Genomic DNA, 14,310 nt, shown 5'->3' on the forward strand with positions numbered 1-14,310 from the left:
CTGGAAGGAGACTTGCAGAGCATGAAGTCTGAACCCTTCCCCCCATTTCACTGGTGGGAAGTCTGAGGCCCAGAAAGGGACTTGCCTAGGTTCCCACATCTTGTGAGGGGCAGGCTGGGCTCCCCTGGATCCCTGTGGACAGCCCCGGGCTGGGCTCTGTGCTGACTATTATCTCTCTGCCACAGAGACTTCTGCCTAATGTCCCTGGAAGGGCAGCTGCCCTGGGGACCTTGGGCCAGAGCCATGGACAGACCCACTGACCTATGTCTATTTGAGATGAAACAGTGGAGAGTGTGACCAATGGTCTATGTGGCCAGGAGCATATGTCTTCCCTGCCCCCAGCCTGCAAGGTGGGGGAGGCCGGTATGTCCAGGCCCTGGCTCAGCGTGCCCAGGACCCCAGAGCCCTATCCCTGCTTGGAAGGTCAAGGCCAAGAACCGAGATCTCACCTGAGAACCCAGTTGCTCGTGCAGGCTGCTGGGCACTGTGCATGCCAGGACCACAGCTTTGGCCTACTGTGGGACCTGGGCTGCAGTAGAGACCAGCCGCCTTTATAAGGAGGTCCCTGGAGCAATCACCCCCTGGCCTTCTTGGGAGCTGAGAAAGGGACCACAGGGGAAGCGAGGGAATGGCCCAGCCCTGTGGAGCCCTGAGCCACAGAGCTGCCCAGATAGGGAGTGCGGCCTGGCTTCAGCCAGTGCCCCGTGTCTGTGCTCCCGCAGACAGCCCACACGCCCCCCTGGCCTGGCCCTGACAGCCCCTCTGCCAGGCCCCGGCCTCCCCAGCCCCACGTACCTGCACAGCCTGAGGAGAGGCCGCGGGGAGAACCAGTGGTTGGAGCCGGAGGATGGTCAGTGGACAAGAGAGCCTCTCTCTGTTCTCCCAACAAGGGCCGAAGTGTCTGTGCCTGGCGCCGGCCCGGCCCCGGCACCCAGCTCGGAACTCCCGGCTGCAGCAAGGGGGCTGTTGATGTCACGCGGGAGCCAGCGGCGCTTAAGAAGGGACCGAAGACCTCTGTTCCCTCGGGGACATCGCCTCCCCCTGGGGGGTGTGGGTGGAAGGCGGTGAGTGACAGCTGCCAGAGAGCCCGGGCGATGCTGGGGCTTGTTAGAATGCGTGTGAGAGTGTGGGGCAAGGAGTGTGTGTGCAGGTGTTTCGTGCAGAAATGTGTGTCAGTGTGTCTGTCTGTCTGGTGTATCAGTGTGTCCCTGTATGTCAGGGTATTTGTGCATCCATGTGACCACGTTTGTATAATTTTGTCGGTGTGTCCGTACATCTGTGACTCTCTGTTCTCACTGTGTGGAGATGTGCTTCAATGAGTCTCTGTGTAGTGTAGTGTGTGGACATGGCAGTGTGTACCTCTATATATGTTAACGTGCTGTATGTGTATAAGTGTGAGTCTGTGTGATACCTGTGTGTGACAGTCGTCATTGTGTGTCTGTGTTCATATTGGTGTATATCAGTAAATTGTGTGTGTGTGCTGTATATGTGTGTGTGTGTGGGTGTGTAGGGGGCCTGTCTATGAGGAGACATGTTCCCCAGGGCCTACCAAGGCCTGGTACAGACCATCTAGGGCTGAAGATGAGGTTCCAGAGACCTCACCGTGGCAGCCGAGAGCCCTTTGCCTCCCAAGAACCTGCAGGTGTTTCAGAGCCCGGGTGTCTGGCTCAGTCAGCGTGGCCTTGGTCTTTGCTGAACACCTGGCCCTCTGGGCCTTTCCCTGCCGGCCCTCCGGGGCTCTGGCCGCTGTCTCCAGGGCAGGGCTGGTTGGCTGTGTAAGAGCCAGGAAGCAGGGTCCCGGTGGCACCCTGGTGCATGAAGGCCTTGCTGCCTGGTGCGATAATCAGGTACTCACAGGGTCCCTTCCTCTCTCTCGCGGAGGTTACATGGGGCGTTCTGGGGAATGAAGGAGTTGACAGGGCCTGACTAAGCTCCTGCCCTTCTGGAACTTTCTATGTGGTTACCACATGCCACACCCAGACCTCTGTAGTTCACCACAGCATGGGTATCTGTGCAGCTGGGGCCGAGGCGGCTGGTCAGGGAGGGACCTAAGCCCAGTGGCCTTGGGGGTTCTCTGTGGGCTCTGAAGCGGGGGTGTCATACGAGGAAAACCCAAGAACAGTATCAGAGCTCTCCATTTTTTAAGAACAGAAATGTTGAACCAATACACAGATGGACAGGATATCATGTTGGCAAAACAAATGCCTAGAACAAGGACATTTCTTTTCAATGACGAGACACTGATGCAGGCTTCATTTAGGAGCACTGCTTAGAACAGGAAAACAATAATAAAAATAATAATAACCTCAGTGTCCCACAGTAGGGCACTTCAGAATACCCGCCGGCTGGAATAGCGCCCTCTTTGGAACTTACATCCCTCTTGAGAGACTGTCCCACTGCTATCTATGTTCGCTTCTCAGTTAAAGTCCTTGAGAGTTGTCTGGACTTGGTCCCCACTCCCCCTCCTTTTCTCTCTTGAACCCATTCCAAAGAGGCTGTCATCCCATCATGCCTCCAGAAGAGTGGACCAATGACCTCCTGTGGCAGAGCCAGCGATGGATTCTTTGTCCTCATCTAAGTCAGTGTCTCTGAGGACATAACCTGTTTTTCGCAGCTGGCTTTAGGATCTCCCGGTTTCCCTCCTGCCTCGTGGATTGCTCTTTCTTCAGATCTTCCACTGGATTCCCCTCTTTTTTACCCTGAAACACTGGCCCGGCCTCTATCTATACTTGTTCCCCAGTTGACCACAACCAGTTTCATGGTTTTAAGTGTCGACTAAACGCCACGATTTCCAAACTCATCTCTCTAGTTCTGCTTCTCTCCTGACTCTGGCTTCTCCGACACTTCACTAGTTAGATGCCTAGAGGTGCTTCACTCTTAACATGTCCAAAAGGAAAGTCTATTCCTTCCACTCTGCCCCAGACTACTCCTCCCTCTGACATCCATCTCAGTAATGATACTACCACTTACTCAAAAGTTCAAGCCACCAACTCAGAATTCATTCTAGAAACTCTGCACCCTCCTCCCTCCTCCATTCCATGAAATCCCATTAGACTCCACCTTCAAAATATATCCAGAAACTACTGCAACCACCCTGTCCTGAGCCACCATCATCACTTGCATGGATTATTGCCCTAGCATCCCTACTGTGTCCCTATTTCTTTTTTTTTAAATTAATTATTTTTATTGGAGTAGAGTTGCTTTACAATGTTGGGTTAGTTTCCGCTCTACAGCAAAGTGAATCAGTCATATGTATACATATATCCCCTCCTTTTTGGATTTCCTTCCCATTTAGGTCAGCACAGATCATTGAGTAAACAGTAGGTTCTCATTACTTATTTATTTTATACATAGTAGTATATATATGTCAATCCCAATCTCCCAATTCGTCCCACCCCTCTCTTCCCTCCTTGGTATCCATAAGTTTGTTCTCTACATCTGTAATTCTATTTCTACTTTGCCAATAAGTTAATCTGTACTATTTTTCTAGATTCAGCATATAAGCGATATTACACAATGTTTGTTTTTCTCTTTCTGACTTACTTCACTCTGTGTGACACTCTCTAGGTCCATCCACGTCTCTGCAAATGACACTATATCATTCCTTTTTATGGCTGAGTAATATTCCATTGTATATATGCCTGTGTCCCTATTTCTATCTTGAGCCTCTAGAATCTTTCTTCACCAAAGCCAGAGTGACTCTTTAAAACTGGAAATCAGATCACGTGACTTTGTTGCTCAAAAACTCCATTGTTCTTCCCACCACACTTAGGATTCAGATCCAAAGTCTTTACCACAGTCAACAAGATTCCATGTGAACCGGCTCCCATCTCCGTCTCCACCTGGGTCTCCAGGCCCTCCCTCTCACTACGCTAGGACCTGTCTGGCCTTTTTGCTGTTCCTCAAACACACAGAGCTCCCTCTAGCCTCCTGTCCCTTGCACTTACGTTTCCCTCTGCTTAGAATTCTTCCCCCAGATGTCTGCATGGCTGGCTTCCACTAACATCACAGAAGTCTCTGCTCAAATGTCACCTCTCAGAGAGGACTTTTCTGATTGTGCATAACTGATTGTCCCAGTTTGTCTTAGACCTAGGGGTTTCCTGGGATGTGAGACTTTCAGTGCTTAAACCAGTACAGTCCTGGGCAAACCAGGATGGTTGGCCACACCGCAATACAAGTCCCACCGGTTCCCCATCCGGTGTAAGACATCACTCTCTGACACCTTATCCTGCAACTCTTTAATTGTTTATTTTCTGTCTTGAACTAGAACATCGGCTCTGTAAGTGCAAAGACTCTTCTTGTTCACTGTTGAATCTCCAGCATCTAGATCAGAACCTGGAATATGGCTGGTGCTCAGTACCTATTTGACTGATGAATCAAGGGATGAACTGATAAGATAAATTATAGTACATACAAAAAATGGAAAATTACCCAGCTAAAAAATGGTATACGAGGGCTTCCCTGGTGGTACAGTGGTTAAGAATACTCCTGCCAATGCAGGGGACACAGGTTCGAGCCCTGGTCCGGGAAGATCCCACATGCTGTGGAGCAACTAAACCTGTGCGCCACAGCTACTGAGCCTGTACTCTAGAGCCCGCAAGCCACAATTACTGAAGCCCGTGCGCCTAGAGCCCGTGCTCCACAACAAGAGAAGCCACCGCAATGAGAAGCCTGCGCACTGCAATGAAGAGTCGCCCCCGCTCACTACAACTAGAGAAAGCCCGCAGCAACGAAGACCCAACGCAGCCAAAAATAAATAAATAAAATAAATAAATTTATTTAAAAAATGGTATACAAGCTTATGTGAATCAAAACGGGAACATACATGTGATACAACGTCAAGGCAAAAAGCAGGTTTCCAAATGGTAGGTGACCAGGAATACCATCTTTGTAAGGAAAGTATAGACATGCAAATAACCATCAAAAAAACGGCTGGAGGGACATGACCCAAGGTGACAGTGGGTTACGTTCCTTTTTATCTTTGTACCGCTGTGTAAAAATTCTCAAAGTGTTGCTGTTCACTTAATACTTAGGTACTAAGTCCTGGTGGGAGCTTTGACATGCTTGCTGCCCCCAAACACACTCTCCCATCACCTTGACTGTGACTCCCACACCTGAGCAAACTCTCAGCATCTTTCTCTCCTGGTACCACTGCCCTCTGATTTTTCTGGCCAGAGGCTGAATGAACATCGATACTTTTCCCCCCGACTCTTCAGACCTACAGAGACCCCTGCAAACTCCTGGGGGGGGGGTAGTCCAAGCTCCTCCGTGAACCCTCCAGCCTGTTCCTCCCCCTAACTTGCCCCAGCCTAGACTCACCTGCCCCCATCTCCCTGGACCTGCTGAATGCGGTGGGAGTGCGGGTGGTGTCACACAGCTCCCTCTTCTTGGAACACTCCCCTGACCAATCTGGTCTGCTCAGCTAACCTTTGCACCTGTCCTCGCCCGCCTTCCCCAGAAGCCCCGCCAGACCACCCCCAGTGCCATGAACCCTAGCTCCCTTCCTTGGGTCCACTTCTGTTATTACACTGTCTTCACTCTACTGTCATTTATTCCTTTTATAAGCCTGCCTGCCCAGTGCCTAGCAATGACATACCAATGACAGTGCATACCAACTGGGTCTTATTTTGTTCCTGCAGTGCCATGGGTTAGGAACTATCATCATTGCTGTTTTAAAGAGGAGGAAACAGGCATGGAGAGGCGAAGTGACTTGACTGAGACATCTAGGTAGTAAATGATATAACTGGGTTTTGAACCCAGGCAGTCTGACTCCAAAGCCCATGGCCTGGAATTTCAGGAAGAAGTTAGGAATTTAGAAAAGAAAGGAATGAAGTTAGTGGGAAGGAAGTTAGGATGAAATGGGTTAGTGAGGAAGGAAGAAAATTAGGCAGCTGAGAAGGCAGAGAATTAGTTGAGAGGGAAGGAAGGAAAGGAGCAAAGAAGGGATGGAGGGGGACTTCCCCGGCGGTCCAGTGGTTAAGACTCCGCGCTTCCACTGCAGGGGGTGTGGGTTCGATCTCTGGTCGGGGAACTAAAGATCCCACAAAAAAAAAAAAAAAAGAAGAAGAAGAAAAAGGAAGGGAGGAGGGAAATTATAGAAAAAATGAAGGAAGGGAGTTAGCAAGGAGGGTGTTAGGAAGGAAAGAAGTCCATAGGGTAGTTAGAAAGGAAATTAGCTAGGTAACTAGTTCCCCAGTTTGGTAGACCAACAGGCCGGCAGGCAGGTGCCCTGCTCACGGCTGAGCCGCTCACCTGAGAAGGCTGGATCCCAGCTCAGGTCCTGTGCAGCAGTCCCGTGCCCAGCTCTGCCTTCCGGCCTCTCTGCATGGTCCCTCTGACCTGAAACCCAACCCTGACTTGCCGAACAACCTTCCTGGTCAGGAGCGACCTGTCACCCACTCGCTCAGGCTCCCAAACCAGCTGAAGTTCAACCTCCCAGTCCTGCTGGCTGGGAACTGGCTGCAGGGCTTTCCAGTTACTAATTAACCGCTGGACCTGAATCACGATGCTGGCTGCCCCCACTGGCTCCTCCACGGGGCCCTGCCCTGGGGACCCTTTTGAAAAAGGTACAGCACAGCTTAAGTTGTGTGACCTTGGGCAAGCGACGCCAGCTCCCTGAGCCTCATGTGAATCGGTGATGACGGTGTGTGTTCTGCCTTACAGGGGGGAGCTCTGAAGTCCCTTTAACACTGTCACATTTCACTCTCTGAAATCTTCCCTCCGCCCCCCTCCACCGACCCCCACCTCCAACTCCAGCTCAGATGCTGACTCTCCCACATAGCCTTCCCTGATTCCATCAGCGGAGTCACTTTCCCTTTCTCTTAGAGCCTGGAGAGCTGACCATGGAAAGGGCTTGTCTTGCACAGCTCTCCCTGATGGGGACGACCCGCCTCTGGGATTAGCCCAATCGTGGATCCATCCAGGGAGGGGCAGCTCATTCCCTGCGGGGAGCCAGCCTCATCACCTGATATCTCTGGCACTCTCTTGTGTTGACCCAAAGCCAGGGCACAGAGCTCACCTGGTCTTGCACTGCCTGGGCGCCGTCCTGGGAGGAGAACCATGGCTGAGTTGAGACCCATGCCCCGCTCGGCTTTTTGGAGAACTGAGGCTCAGGCACCAGGGCTCAGCTCGCCCCAGGCTTTCTCCTGCTTAATCTGAAGCTGCCCAGACCAAGGGTTCTAACTCAGGGAAGGTGTAGGGCCTGGCCTGCTGGACAGGTGAGAAAACCTCCGCTCAGTGCCCCCTTCTTAGCAGGCAACTCAAGAGTCTGACTGCCATGCTGCCTCCTTCGCTGCCTTTTTATTAAAATGTCAACAATTTCCCAGTCATTCTAGTGCCTTAGAAACTGGCTGCTCTAATGTGCTCTGGAGGAACCCTGCACACCTCATTCCCAGCCTCTGCCAACACACAGCGGCAGGTGTCTGGCTCCTGCCCCGAGAGAAGTGGTGGCTGGCCAAGGGCACCAAGCAAACCAGGGCAGAGCCCCGGGTCCTGCCCCTTTCTGGACAGAGCTGCGCGTGCTCTGCCAAGCTCCTCCTCCCCTACATCCCTCCTCCCACACACTCGCAAAGCCAGTTAAAAAAAAAAAAAACAACCCACATAATGGTGTTGCATAAACTGTAGGGAACAATTCCAACATACCGAAGACTTTGAAATAAACAGTGTAAGCTTCTCCTCCAACCCACCTTCCATCTCATCGCCAGGGGTAACTGCTGTTAACAAAACGGCGATTCTCCTTCCAGACTTTTGTCTGCGCCCTCATCTACATATCGCACCAATTTTCCCCCCAGAGAAATGGGCCGCACCATACCTATTGTTCAGCAACTCACTTTCTTCCCCTCACACACAGCTTTCCATGTCAACACATACAACATTTTAAAAAACATCTGTATCACATTGTATATTGTGGGATTAATTTCCCATTCCTATTTCCTATTCACTCTTCCTTTGCTGATGGACATTCAAACTGTTACCAAAATCACAGTAATTCTAAGCGGGGCCGCAGAGAACATCTTTGTGTTAATATCCTGTGACCTTGGGCAAGTGTTTCCGTCTGATAAACTCCCGCAAGTGGGAGTGCTGGGTTAATTTTGACCTATCTACCAAATTACCGTAACGAGCTGTACCAACTGACATGGCTATCGGCAGTGCTTAAACTTGCCCATTGCCCTCAAAATACTGCAGAAAATAGCCAAGGCCACCCCTGCCCTGATGCCACTGCAGTAAGGCAATCCCTTCCCATCTTCATCTTCCTTCTTCTTTCCCCTTCCAATCTCCCTGTCTCTTCTCTCTCAGCTGGCTGGATTCTGTAGTTTGGGTGTGAAGGTCAAAGGTTTGTTCTCAGGGATGAGAAGGGGAAACGAGAGCCTGAACCAATAGGAACCCACCTCCGTGAATATTCCCTCCACCTTGACATTCCTCAGCCCACTTTTCTGTGCTTTATCTGGTCCCCTGTCCCTACTCCCACCAATACCCCACACTTGCACACACCCTCTCACACCTGCAGATTCATCCATAGGCCGAGGGAATAACAGGCATTGGACTGAAAAGCCTGTTACCCAAGTGGGCTGGGCGCAGGACGCTTGGGCCAACATCGTTCACAGACAGGCCAGAGATGAGCCCTCCAGTTTTCTCTTAGGAAAAAAGATTTTTAGAAAGTGATAAATGTACAAAATTTTAAAAATCAAGCTGGACTATGAGGTGGATAATGAAAAACTTCAGTTCCTTGTCTCATTCCTCACCGACAAGGAACACGATTTAGTTGCTTCCTTTGGTAATCACGTCCACGTGTCTAAATAGCATGATTATACTGCGATTCCTCCATCTGTCATTTTTAGAAATTCTCAAGTGGCTTCCTTCTTTTTCTTTTTCTTTTTCTAACACCTTTATTGGAGTATAATTGCTTTACAATGCTGTGTTAGTTTCTGCTTTATAACACAGTGAATCAGCTATACATTTACATATATCCCCAGATCTCCTCCCTCTTGCGTCTCCCTCCCACCCTCCTTATTCCACCCCTCTAGGTGGTCACAAAGCACCAAGCTTATCTCCCTGTGCTATGCGGCTGCTTCCCACTAGCTAGCTATTTTACATTTGGTAGTATATATAAGTCCATGCCACTCTCTCACTTCCTTCTTACAATATTTAGATCTCGCTCATCCAAATACACACTTCTGCTTTTCCTAAAGTTAATTAGTAATTGCCTCATTCGATGGCTTGAAATATTGAACATATACCTCTGCATACATACACACATGTATATAAATTCTCTCTCAAACTCTGATAGAGTTGAAAATAGCCTCCTAATACAATAATATATCGATTTCAGTTTGTTTGGTTGTTTTTTTCTCATCCTTCCTGGAGACTTTCATCCTTCTGTCCTCATCTGGGCAGCTGCTCAGTTGACAACTTGGCCCTTCCTTTCCCATCACTCTAGAAATTCCCTTTGTCCCTCTCCTTTTTAAAAAAATTAAATTAAATTAAATTTTTTTGGCCATGCCGCGTGGCATGCAGGATCTTAGTTCCCTGACCAGGGATCGAACCTGTGCCCGCTGCAGTGGAAGCACAGAGTCTTAACCACGGGACCGCCAGGGAAGTTCCCTTTTTGTCCCTCTCCTTGTTGGAGGTCCTATTTCCTGGATCCTATGTTGTCCTCTTTATTTTTTTTAACATCTTTATTGGAGTATAATTGCTTTACAATGGTGTCTTAGTTTCTGCTTTATAACAAAGTGAATCAGCTATACATATACCTATATCCCCATATTTCCTCCCTCTTGCGTCTCCCTCCCACCCTCCCTATCCCACCACTCTAGGTGGTCACAAAGCACTAAGCTTATCTCCCTGTGCTATGCGGCTGCTTCCCACTAGCTATCTATTTTACATTTGGTAGTATATATAAGTCCATGCCACTCTCTCACTTCATCCCAGCTTACCCTTCCCCCTCCCCGTGTCCTCAAGTCCACCCTCTATGTCTGCGTCTTTATTCCTGTCCTACCCCTAGGTTCTTCAGAACCTTTTGGTTTTTTTTTAGATTCCATATATATGTGTTAGCATATGGTATTTACTTTTCTTTCTCTGTGTCCTCTTTCTTTTTTTTTTTAATCTTTAAAATTGTGGTCAAATCTACATAAATAAAATTTGCCATTTTAACCATTATGAAGTGGACAATTCAGTACCATTAAGTCCTTTCACACTGTTGTACATCCACCATCATTATCTATTTCCAAAACTTTTTCATCACCCCAAAGAGAAACTCTGTAGCTATTAAGCAGTAACTCCCAATTCCCCCTTCACCACAGCCCCTGGTAACCTCTAATCTACTTTCTGTCTCTATTGCCTATTCTAGATACTTCATATAAGTGGAGTCATACAATATTTGTCCTTTTGTACCTGACTTATATCACTTAGCAAAATGTTCATCCATGTTGCTTAGCCCATTTTATGGTTGAATAATATTCCATTGTATGGATGGATATACCAGTTTTTGTCTACCTATTCATCTATATTTTGTCTACCTATTCATCTGTCAGTGGACACTTGGGTTGCTTCTACCTTTTGGCCATTGTGAATAATGCTTCAATGAACACTGGCATACAAATAATCCGTTTTCAAATCTTTTAAGTGTATATACTTAGGAATGAAATTGCTGGGTAATATGGTAATTCTATATTTAGCTTTTTGAGGAACCAAACTTCTCCTTGAAGAGCCAAAGTTTTCATGGTGGCTGCACCACTTTACATTCCGACCAGCAGTTTCTCCACATCCTTGCCAACAATTATTATTTTTCTTTTTTTTTTTTCGATTAAGGCATCCTAGTGAATGTGACATGGTATCTCATTGTGTTTTGTTTTTTTTTTTTTCCTTTTTTCCCACGGTACGCGGGCCTCTCCCTGTTGTGGCCTCTCCCGTTGTGGAGCACAGGCTCCGGACGCGCAGGCTCAGCGGCCATGGCTCACGGGCCCAGCCGCTCCGCGGCATGTGGGATCTTCCCGGACCGGGGCACGAACCTGCGTCCCCTGCATCAGCAGGCGGACTCTCAACCACTGCGCCACCAGGGAAGCCCTCTCATTGTGGTTTTGATTTGCATTTTTGCAATGACTAATGATGTTGAACATCTTCCCATGTGTTTATTAGCCATTTGTGTCAATGTATCTTCTTTGGAGAAATGTCTAGTCAAGTCCTCTGCCACTTTTTATTTGGGTCGCTTGTCTTTTTGTTGTTTAGTTTTAGGAATTCTTTATATATTCTGGTTATTAAACTATTGTCAGATATAAAATTTGCACCTATTCTCTCCCTGCAGGTTTTCTTCTCACCTTTTTGATAATGTCCTTTGATAGACAAAAGTTTTTAATTTTTAAAAATAAATTTATTTATTTATTTATTTTTGGCTGCGTTGGGTCTTCGTTGCGGTGTGCGGGCTTATTGCGGTGGCTTCTTTTGTTGCGGAGCATGGGTTCTAGGCACGTGGTCTTCAGTAATTGTGGCTTGTGGGCTCTGGAGCACAGGCTCAGTAGTTGTGGCACACGGGCTTAGTTGCTCCGCAGCATGTGGGATCTTCCCGGACCAGGGCTCGAACCTGTCTCCCGCATTGGCAGGCAGATTCTTAACCACTGCGCCACCAGGGAAGTCCCCAAAGTTTTTAATTTTGATGAATTTCAACTTATCTATTTTTTTTCTTTTGTTGCTTGTACTTTTGGTGTCACATCTAGAATCCATTGTCAATTCCAAGGTCATAAAGATTTACCTCTATGTTTTCTTCTAAGGGTTTTATGGTTTTAGCTCTATTTTTTATATAGTGTAAGGTAGGCATCCAACTTCACTTTTTTCCCATGTGGAAATCCTATTGTCCTGTTCTCATCCCTATTGAATGGACCTGACACTCTTTATCAAAAATCAATTGGCTGGGGCTTCCGTGGTGGCGCTGTGGTTAAGAATGTGCCGGCTGATGCAAGGGACATGGGTTTGAGCCCTGGTCCGGGAAGATCCCACATACTGCGGAGGAACTAAGCCCGTGCGCCACAACTACTGAGCCTGCACGCCTAGAGCCCATGCTCCGCAACAAGAGAAGCCACTGCAATGAGAAGCCCGCGCACTGCAACGAAGAGTAGCCCCCGCGTGCTGCAAATAGAGAAAGCCTGCACGCTGCAACTAGAGAAAGCCCACATGCGGCAACGAAGACCCAACACAGCCAAAAATAAAAATAAATAAATTTATTAAAAATATCAATTGGCCATAAATGTATGGGTTTATTTCTGGACTCACAGTTCTATTCAATTGGTCTTTAGGTCTGCCTTTATGTCAGTATCATACACGTTGATTACATTAGCTTTGCAGTCAGTTTTGAAATCACGAAGTGTGAGTCCTCCAACTTTGTTCCTTTGCAAGATTGTTTTGGCTTTTGGGAGCCCCTCACAATTCCATACAAACATGAGAAGCAGATTTTACATTCCTGCAAAAAAGGCCGTTGGAATTTTGCTAGGGTTTGCACTGACCCTATAGATCACTTTGGGTAGTATTGACGTCTTAACAATATTGTCTTCCTACCCCCGAATATTAATTCTTTCCATTTGTCATGTTGAGGAGGTTCCCTTCTATTCTTAGTTTTCTGACAGTTTTTATTGTGAAAAGGTGTTGGATTTTTGTCAAATGCCTTTTCTGCATCAATTCAGATGATCATATGTTTTCCCCCTTCATTCTAGTAAGGTGGCATATTATATAGATTGATTTTCTTATGTTGAAAAGACATATCCTTGCATTCCTGGGATCTTCCTCCTTTTTTATATACTCTCTCATTTTGACGGAACACACCCTCCAGTGGCTTCCTGAGGAAAGGTGCATAGGAAGTAAAGTTTGAAACCTTGTACGTCTGAAAATGTTCTGCTTTCATATTTGACCGATAGCTTGGCTGGGTACAGAATTCTAGGGTAGAAATAATTTTCCTTTGGAATTATGAAGACATTGCTCCTTTCTCTTGCTTCCAGCATAGCTATTGAGACGTTCGGTGCTACTATAATTCATGTTCCTTTGGATGTGACCTGTCTTATTCCCTCTGGAAGCTTTTAGATCTTCTCTTTGTTCTCATTATTCTGACATCTCACCGTAATGAGGCTTGGTATCATTCCTTTTACATCCATTGTGCTGGGCATTCAGTGTGGTTTTTTAATTTGTCTGTCTGTGAAATTTCCTTTTTCTTTTTTAAGTTTGTTTTTGTTTCATATAATTTGTTTTCTCTGTTCTCTCTTAATGGCATTCCTGTTAGTTGTATATTGGACTTCTAGTTAGTCCTCTAATTTTCTTATTCTTTCCCATTTTCATCTCTTTTTTTATTCCACTTTTGCAGCAATATCAACTTTATCTTTCAACCCTTGTATTGAATTATCTCTGCAATCACGTTTGAAATTTCCAAAAGTCCCTACTCATCACTCAATGTTTCTTTTCCTTTTTTTTTTTTTGCGGTACGCGGGCCTCTCACTGTTGCGGCCTCTCCCGCTGCGGAGCACAGGCTCCGGACGCGCAGGCTCAGCAGCCATGGCTCACGGGCCCAGCCACTCCGCGGCATGTGGGATCTTCCCGGACCGGGGCACGAACCCGCGTCCCCTGCATTGGCAGGCGGACTCTCAACCACTGCGCCACCAGGGAAGCCCCTCTTTTCCTTTTATAGCAGCCATGGCTGGTAGGCGATTAACTTTGGACAAATGGAAGGATCAATTATTCCGCTATGATAGTAGGAAAGAAGGAAGGATGGATGTAGGTAGGAGGGGACTGGAAGATGAGGTGGCTGGAAGGTGGGGTATTCCTTCTGAGGACCCCCATTTTCTCTGTGACATGGATGGTGAGGACATCTATTGAGACAACTAGGAAGGTGATGGGGTAGGAGGTTTGAGGAGCATGAAAAGGGAAGTCAAGCCTAATCCACCACCCGCCCTCCAAATTCCAGCTGCTTCCTGGGCAGCCCTAAGGGTTGACACTGAAGCCAGCGACCATCAGTCAACCGTGGCACAAATCGACTCGGTAAGATAAGTTCCTGGTTAAGGTGTGGAGACGATGGGCTCTTGGACAGCTCCATGGCTGGTATTCTAGCCAAGTAGTCTGGCTAAAGCAGTGGGGCAGAGGAATTAAGGACGCTGACAGAAAGGCGTTGATGTGATTGAATTTTTCTGCCACTTTCCCATCAGCTCATACTATCTCTGGGAACCTGAAGAAATTCTAGGGTGAGCTGTGACAGGGCGAGAGAGAGTCATGGACATATACACACTAACAAACGTAGTAAGGTAGATAGCTAGTGGGAAGCAGCCGCATGGCACAGGGATA

Source organism: Stenella coeruleoalba (assembly GCF_951394435.1).
Source record: "Stenella coeruleoalba genome assembly, chromosome: 15".
Lineage (NCBI taxonomy): Eukaryota > Metazoa > Chordata > Mammalia > Artiodactyla > Delphinidae > Stenella > Stenella coeruleoalba.